We start from the raw sequence: 9,846 nt of genomic DNA, 5'->3' as shown, positions 1-9,846 counted from the left end.
TGCAAAAGGCGGATTAACGTTGTTCGAAAAAAAACGTCTATTCTTGTGTAAACGAACAAACGAACAAACAAACAAGCAAAAAAAAAAAGAAAAAGAAAAAAAAATCGAAAACTGGCAAAAGGCTGAATTTTGCAACTTTACGCTTCTCTCGTAACGATTATTATAGCTAATAATAGTATTGTTAGAAACAATAAGGAGCTATATATACATATATGTATTATATATGTATGTATGCATGTATGTATGTATGTATGTACGTATGTATATATATATATATATATATATATATATATATATATATATATATATATATATATATATATATATATTTACACTTTGTCTAGTTGTCATATTATATGTATTTGCAATCATACATGAAACAATCGTCATAGAATTCGAAGTTTCCGAAAGTAATTAAAACAGAAGAAATTTTTATTATTATTATTATTATTATTATTGTTATTATTATTATTATTATTATTATTATTATTATTATTATTATTATTATTAATATTATTATTATTATTATTATTACCACTACTGCTACTACTATTACTACTACTACTACTACAACTATTACTCCTACTATTACTATATCTACTACTATTACCACCATTATTATTACTATTATTATTATTATTATTATTAATATTATTATTATTATTATTATTATTATTATTATTAATTTTTTTTAATACATAATTATACTCGTTATGCTCTACGTTTCGTAACAAACATCGTACAATTTAAATAAGGAAGAGTTAAATGTTGACATTACGAACATTATTATTATTATCACCATCATTACTGTCATTATCATCATTATCATCATCATCGTTATTATCATCATCATTATTGTTATCATTATTATCATTATTATTAATTATTAACTATTATTTTTGTTTCTTTTTTTTTCCTTTTTTTTTTCTTTTCTTTTTTTTTTTTTTATTTTTTCCTTTGTGATCGATCTGTATCGTCGTAATATAAAACGATACTAGATTTAAATCTTAGAGTACCTGCATCCGTGTTTAGTTTTGAGTTAATTCCTCATTTCGAAAAAATAATAATAATAATAAAAGAAAATACAAACGAACGAACGAACAGAAAAGTTATGTATTAAGAATGAGAGAGAAAAGAGCGAGAGAGAGAGAGAGAGAGAGAGAGAGAGAGAGAGAGAGAATGCGTTTACACGATGCATGAAAACAATGCATCATCTGCAAGATGAGATATTTCTTTCTTTTCTTTTTTCCTCCTTCTTTTTGTTTCTTTTTTCTTTTTTATCTGTACAGAGATTCCAAGTGGCAGGCACCACTTTTCCTTCGAGCTATGATATAATATATGTACACACACACATATATATATATATATAAATATGTGTGTATGTATGTATATATATATATATGCATGTATATATATATATTTACAAGCAAATCGTGATTTTTTTGTTCATTGCATGAAAACTTTACCACGTGTTTTATAATCATACTCCATTCCCTCGCCATCATACATATTAGTTCTCGTATTAAATTCAATATATATATATATATATAAATATATATATATGAATAATATATGAATTAATTTCTTTCTTTTCTTTTTTTCTTCGCTTTCTTTTTTTCTTCTTTTGTTTTTTTTTCTTTTTTGTTATGACTCTGCTAAGATTTTGTTAATGCAATATTTTTGTTTAGTTTCTTTATCTTCAATTGTTCGATTAGGCGTGCAATCTCATTGGATTATTATCTCTCTCTATATATATATATATATATGTGTGTGTGTGTGTGTGTGTGTATCTCTTTATATATATAATATATATACACACATACACACACATATTCTTTGATTAGAAATTGTCTATGTTAATGAATTTGCATAAATGAAGCATATGAAGCATGGATATAAAAATTATATGAAGTATAATAAATAATATAGACGCGGTGCTATATATTAAATTCTTTTTTCTTTTTCTTTCTTTTTTTTTTCTTTCCTTTCTTTTTTTATTTTTTTATCTTGCTTTCTCATTATTTTATAATAGACCGGCTTATTAAAATTAAAAGGACTTCTTTCTTTCTTTTTTTTTTTTTTTTTCTTTTCTTCTTCCTTTTTTTCTTTTTTTTTTTTTCTTTTGTATAGGCAAAGAATTATATTATTAACTTATAAATTGCATCTATCTGTCTGATCGTATAAATCTTTAATTCGAATCTAATTTGATCGCTGCTATATCGCATTCATCCGATTTCTCGATTCACACATACCATTAGAACGATCTTTGCATATCAAGAAAGTCTGTAAGAATTTTCGTGTTCTTACAGGATAAGTATTGCGATAAGAAAGTGAGCAGAAGAAAAACAAAAAAAAAAAAAAAAGAAAAAAAGAAAAGAAAATGAAAAGAATAAGAACAAAAAAACAAATGATAGATTAAAAAGAAAAAGAATACGAAAGTACATGTACTACACATATACACATACGTAGTAAACATTTTTTTATACAAATATAAAAGAAAATGATGATGGACTTAGAAGGAATATAATATAAAATTTTCGTTAGAAAATTTTCAAACATTTTCAATATATACGTACATATACATATACATAATGTGATAGTCAATTTTTAATTTAGCGAATTGAATTTTATCGATCAACAAATATAATAATAATAACAATAATAATAATAATAATAATAATAATAATAATAATAATAATAATAACAACAATAACAACAATAATGCTTATGTCATGCTTTGTCGTTAATTACAAAAGAAAAACAAACAAAAAAAAAAATAATAAAATAAAAGAAAAAAGAAAAGAAAAGAAAAAAATAAAAATAAAAAGAGAAATAGAGTAAAATAAAATGAAATAAACGTAATTCACATCTTTGTTAATTGTACTATAGTAAAAACATTTTGGCAATTGACGCGTTAACATTTAAACAATCCGAAGCGGTACGTCGTGACCAATTAGAAAATAAAAATAAAAAAAAAAAGAATTAAAAAAAAATATATATATATATATTTACTGTAGATGTAAAAATTACATTTCTATTGCGGAAAAAAAAGGAATGGAAAAGAAAAAAGTAGATACATCTTTCGAATTAATTTAATATTTTTCAATCGAACCACGAAACGAAGTACATATAAAAACGATACGTGCATATACTTTTGTAATACTTTTTTTTTGTTCTTTTTTTTTTTCTTTTTTTTTTTTTTTTGATTTTTTTTTTCTGCTTGTTACGTCGTTCGATACGTAAATCTTATCGATCGAAAAAAAAAGAAAAAAAAATATTAATCCGATCTCCGAAAAAAACATTAGCTCTTTTTCTTTTTCTTTTTCTTTTTATTTTTATTTACGCGCACAAACACGCACACACACACACACACACACACAGACAACACACTTCTCTTACATATAGCCGTGTAACTACCAAAGCTATTTCTATATCTCTCTTCTTCTCTTTCTTTCTTTTCTTTTTTTTTTTTCTTTTTTTTCTTTTCATTTCCTTTTGTTCTTCGCAAAAACATTTCGTCGATCTCATCGTAATCATTCGCCACAGATGATTTTCACTTATTACGTGACTATTGTGTGATTGATTTTAATGAATGAGAAATTGATTTAACGAATGAAAGTGAATGATTTAATATTTATTTATTATATTATATACATATATACAATATGTCGATGAAAAGGAAGATAAACGTGTATTGAAAGAGGAAGAAAAAAACAAAACGATTCTTACACACACATAAACATATAAATAGAGAGAGACACACACACACATACACATACATATATACATACATAAATACACATACAGAGGAAAAATAAGGTAAACAAAGTTGGAAATAAAGATATAGTCGTGTTATATTATAATTAAAAAATAATTTATAAAAAAAAAAAAAATGTCTCTACGAATTATAGCCGAGCCTAATAATATAATAATGTGTATGTACGTGATTGCGCAATTTGCACGGATACGTGTAAGAACAACAAAAAAAAATTATATATATACGTGTATATATATATATATATATATATATATATATATATATATACAAAAGAAATTATATATTAGCCTCCCACCCCTGCGCAAAGAAAAAAAAAAAAAAAAGAGTAATCAAAAATGAGCATAACCGAGTGGAATGTTCGCGTGCTTTTTGTGTAAAAGTCATCGTGTTGTTATTTATGTAACCCAAAATTGTACACTGTTTCCCCGAACAAAATTGTTATCTATGGATATATATATATATATATATATATATATGTGTATATGTATATGTATATGTATGTATATATATATATATATACTACTTTTATCATATCATTGTTGTGAATAGATTATTGTTATAAAGAAATTGTTATCCATTATTGTCCTTTAAATACATTCGCGTTTATATATAATATATAGGTAATATACATGGTTCATCTTTAGATTGTATACTACTATTACTATACATGTGTCTCATTGTGTATAATAAACGTCTGACATTTACATTTATAGAGATAAATTAAAGAAAGAGAGAGAGAGAGAGAGAGTGAGAGAGAGAGAGAGAGAGAGAGAGAGAGAAAGGGTGAGAAAAAAAAATTTGTTTTTCAAATTATATTGACTAATGAGTAAAATAATTCTTAATATGTTTCTTTTCTTTTCTTTTTTTTTTTTTTTTTTTTTTATTTTTTTGTTCTTTTGATGCTCGTGACTATAAGCTTTTTTGTTTTGTTTTGACTTCGATAAGATCATTCGTCGGAACATTCGTAATTAATATAATACGATTATTTTTATGATGGAATAGAATTAATTTTGTATTTGTTTAAAAAAACAAAAAAAAAAAAAAGACAAAAAAAAATCAAATCAGATAATTAATCGTTTATCATTTTAATTTATTCATTTAAATGGGATATATGTATTTTCGAAAAGATTAGAAAAAATTTCTATATACATGTACACACACAAATACATATATATATATATATATTTATTTATTTATTTATGGGAATATTTTTACATTGCCGATATATTTAAACTATTAAACGATATACTCATGATTACAAATTATTTTATTTTTTTTTTTTTATTTTGTTACATTTTAGTCACACTTCGAATTCGATGAAATTATTTGTTAGAAAATATTCGTAAATAATATAATACGATGTAATTATTTTAACGATGAAATGGAATAAATTTTTGTTTATTCGAAAAAAATAAAAAAAAATCAAATCAGATAACTAATCGTTTATCATTTTAATTTATTCATTTAAATACATAAGGTAAGAAGAAATTTCCACATACATACATATATACACACACACACACACATATGGGGAATATTTTTATTATTGCCATATATATTTAAACTATAAAATTATATACGTACGTAACAGTTAGCGGAGTAATTGTTATGGAGAATTCGTAAACAAAAAAAAAAACAAAAAATTAGGTCTTGGGAAACTGGCTAAGGAGGGTTCCTCTCTTTTTTTAAAGCAAGTCCTTAAGATATAAATTTATAATTTAAATATATATCTTTAAAATTCTACCGGGCGAATGCTTTTTAATTTTCCATTTAAGCTATCCAGAGACCCCCGTGAAAATGTTCCCGAGTTAATAAATCTCCTCACCACACGTGTTGTTTGACTGATAAACTAGTAAATCATAAATCTTTTACAAATGAAATATATTATTATCAATCCTCACAATATAACACGTGGAGAAGATTATTTTAACCGGGGCATTTCCAGGGGACTTTTTTTTTTATTCTACCAAATCTCTGAACCGGGACTCGAACCCGGATCTTTCGCTTTCCGGATAAAGGACTCGCTTGCTTTAGAACCACTGAGCCATCAAGACCTTTGAATCAAACTTTTCATAAATATGTATTTATGTTAAAGAAATGATATTAAATTGAGTGACTTGTACAATTTTAATGTAGAATATTATCTGCTTTTTTTTTTTTTCGTAATTTATATGAAGGGGGAAAAAAAAGAAAAGAAAAAAAAGGGGGAAAAAAAAAAAGAAAAAAGGAAATCGTTTAGTATCGACATTGAATTTTTTTCTTCTTCTTTTAAAAAGTGCAATAATACGAAGTGCATTTTGCACTTTTTTCCCTGAATGAAATATTTAAAGTCGGAGTAATGGGGAGATACGTATGTAAAGGTATGATACAAGTCAAATTTATTTTTTTCTTCTTTTCTCGTGGCTAAAGTTAATATGAAAATGAGAAATGAAATTGGAACTGTCTTTTCAGAATGATGGATTTTGTAGTTTGCACTATTGTTTCCTTTTTTTCTCTTCTTTTTTTCTTTTGTTTTGAATGAAAACTTGATAGGAAAATGAATATTATTAATTATTATTACAGGATATAAGCCTATATTATCGACAGTCGAATAAAAAAAGTTTCAAGTTTTCTAGCATTAATTAATTGTGCGCGTGTATATATGAGACTAATTGGTCGGCAATCGAACAGTGAATGCGTCGTTTGTTTGTCTTTTGTGAGATGCGTTGTTTATGAAAGAAAGAAAACGGGTTGAGATATTGAGAATAAGAGTGAGAGAGAGAGAGAGAAAAATGTAGACTAAGATAGACAACGAAATAAAGAATAGGATAAAAAGTCAGTCAGTCAGTCAGTCAGTCAGTCAGTCAGTCAGGCAGCAGGCTGTCAATCAGTCAGGCAGTCAAAATATTAAGAAAATTGACGAGAGATAGAACAATAATATGTACGATATATCAGCCTAGTGTGGCCATTTACGAAATGTTCGATCATATTTATTTGCTTGTCGATGAACTTTGCATGTATGAAAAATCGCCGCGTAATACAATAATATATTATCGATAATATATTTTATCGGTTGGTATACTTATCGACAATCGGTAAGCCGGTAAACGGTTCATCGAATTTCGTATAGATGGCACATCAATCAATTTTGTGATATCGCGCGAAACTTTAGTCTTTGCTGAAATGATTATATATTTATTATTATTATCTATCCAGTTTTAGTCTAGATAATATTAATTATTCTTTGTTTCTCTCTCTTTCTCTCTCTCTCTCTCATCTATATAAGAAAAAATCTATGTAAGTATAGCATGTTTTTTTTCTATGATGTTATGTCGAAAACGTAAGAATCTAGAATAGAAAAATATCGCATTTCAAAAAAAAAAAAAAGCAAGAGAGAGAAAATAGAAAATAAAGAATGAGGAATTAAAAGTTCATTTATAACTTTTATTAAATATTTCAAAATCATTTGATACTAATTTTTCCACTATTACATTGAAATTTGTTTGAAAAGCTATATAGTCATAATAAATGTAAAATAAAAAAGAAAACATGGTTTATCATTAATATTCAATGATGTACATTTAATATCTAAGTGTATTTAAACGACACATGATAAAAAAAATGATATGTATGAACAGATCAATCTACTTTAGAATAAGAAAAATACAAGAGAATCATAATGGAGGAGATATTCTACTATAAACTATCAGAAAGAAAGAAAAAAGATAGTATTGTAGAATAAATTAGAAAAAGTAAAAAAATGATAGATGTTTATGTATCAGAACAAAAAGTCAGAACGTATAATAATAATACAATTGAATCGTTCAATATATAAATGATCCAGGGGATATTAAAAAAAAAAAAAAAAAAAAAAAAAAAAGAAAAAGAAAAAATTGGATCGGAAGAACAAAAACAGATTCTGATCGATGATATGTTGTTCTAGATATGTACGCTAGATTAAAATAGATTTTAATAGATTTTAAATTGAACGACAAATGTATAATACTCCGATTATGTGTTTTTTTTTTCTAGTTTGAATTCTCATTAAATAAAGAGGCTTCGGAATTGTGCAATTAAAAGCAATATAATAATTTATGTAACCCTTAAGTCACATCTGATATTTACGTGATATTTATTTGCTAGCCGAGAGATATTTTTTCATGTATAGATAAACATACTTCATAAATATTTCATGAACTACGTATTTTATCGTTAAATATAATATTTTATAAATATATTTAATCTATGAATATGAAACTTTCACGAATCATCGCAGCGATATAAGTATGTATTTAATAAAATATAAATAAATGTCTGATACAATAGAATATTTACCGTTTGATTTATTAAAGGTTTATTAATAAATTTTTTTAGAAACAATCTACGTTACGTATTCCTAGTTGTTTTTATATTTATGATTATCATTACATATTTTTTATGATATTTTATAAATATATTGTAATAGATTAATGTGATATGATAAGATACGAGATATTTTTTTTTGTCTATTTTAATAAACTTTCATTATTTATTCGTGTTATTTAAGTCGCATGATATATACGTATATAGATCATTTGATTTTTCACATAACACTTAATTCCCTATTCTTTGTAGATCAAAATATATTTTTATAGAAGTAACATTTTGTTGAAAATTAGATTCCGACGTAATAGATGATTATTTAATCATACTTTATATTCCTTGGTAATTATTAAATAAGATTTGTGCTCCAACAACAGGCAATCTGTGTTGTTTCATTAAATAGAACTCGCTCATTGTAAAAATATGTATGCCGTTATGCAAATTTTAGCGTCTCTATAAAAGACGAAGTTTCACGAGCTATGATTCATTTAGAATAAGTTAAAGCGAATGCGTATGATAAAATTACGTCGATGGTGTCAAAAGGTGGTAATATAAATTTTATCGTGAATATTTTGATAGTTCGATAGCAAATATGTATCGTAGAACGTATATATAGTACGTATTAGTAAATATTATTTAGAATTAACATTGATATTAAATATGTTACATTGAAATTATTACTATTAAATGAGAGAAAGTGTTTTTCAATGATTCTGAATAATATTTAATTAAAAGTCATTATGGATTTTTTTATTTTATTATTTATCACGATGGAGAATTTCTATCATTTTGTTGTGACAAAGATATTGTAATGTGTCTATTGAATGATTGGTATATTTTTATTTTTTATTTTTTATTAATTATTATTAGTTAGAAAAATATCGCTATTTTTTTTTTTTTTTTTAATCATCAAACAATTTCAAACTTTCGTTTCTACAAACATTGGATATTTCATTAATAAAATAAATACTATAAATAAAGTTATTATTTGAATATAATATAATTTAATTTCAAAATTCACTTATTAATATATTTGATCCACATATATAACATATTTAATTGTATGATGTTAAAATTATTAAAAAAAAAACAAAATGTTTGAAAATTAAATAATATAAAATTTTATGCTGATAAAATTGCAAAATAGTAATAGTTTCATGAGAACTTGCCAAATTTTAATGTAAGATAATATGAATATAGACATTAATAGACATCGTAAATTTATCACTCTTCTATAACGTGATTATTTAGATTATCATTATTGATTTTATCATTTGGTATGAACTTTTAACTTTAATTATTTACTTTTACATATACAGAAATTATACGTTGCTTTATTACGGTGTCACCGTCACATTTGGATCTTTTGTGAAATTCATTTTGGATCTTTGTAATACTATAAATAATTAAAAGGTAAGATTAGAAATAATATTTTATTATGTTCAAATGTTTCTTTTTAAATTATTAATTTTTTAATTTTTCAATTTTAAAAATTTTCTTTATATAGAACTACGTTGGTCGAGCAGATCTATTTAATTTTTGATATTATTATCTTAAAAGTCCTGGTTACATACAGAAATTTCTTTGATATAATTGTTCTACGTAATACATTTGAATTACGTAAAATAAATTAATAATTATAAAACTTGTATCAACGGTGAATACTTCTTTTAGTTTAGGCAAGTATTTAAAAAATAATTATTTTAAACGATAATATTTATCGGTCG

At 24.2% G+C, this 9,846-nt stretch overlaps 1 long non-coding RNA gene across 1 annotated transcript; it reads left to right on the top strand.

Annotated features, from left to right (window-relative positions):
- Positions 1–8,445: 8,445 nt before the first annotated feature.
- Positions 8,446–9,798, top strand: LOC124954032. Its single transcript, XR_007102420.1, has 3 exons — positions 8,446–8,734; positions 9,439–9,532; positions 9,627–9,798. It is a non-coding gene; the product is annotated as an uncharacterized LOC124954032 (long non-coding RNA).
- The last annotated feature ends 48 nt before the right edge of the window (positions 9,799–9,846 follow it).

This window comes from Vespa velutina, chromosome 14 (assembly GCF_912470025.1).
Source record: "Vespa velutina chromosome 14, iVesVel2.1, whole genome shotgun sequence".
NCBI lineage: Eukaryota > Metazoa > Arthropoda > Insecta > Hymenoptera > Vespidae > Vespa > Vespa velutina.
This window is presented reverse-complemented; position numbering and strand designations above follow the sequence as displayed.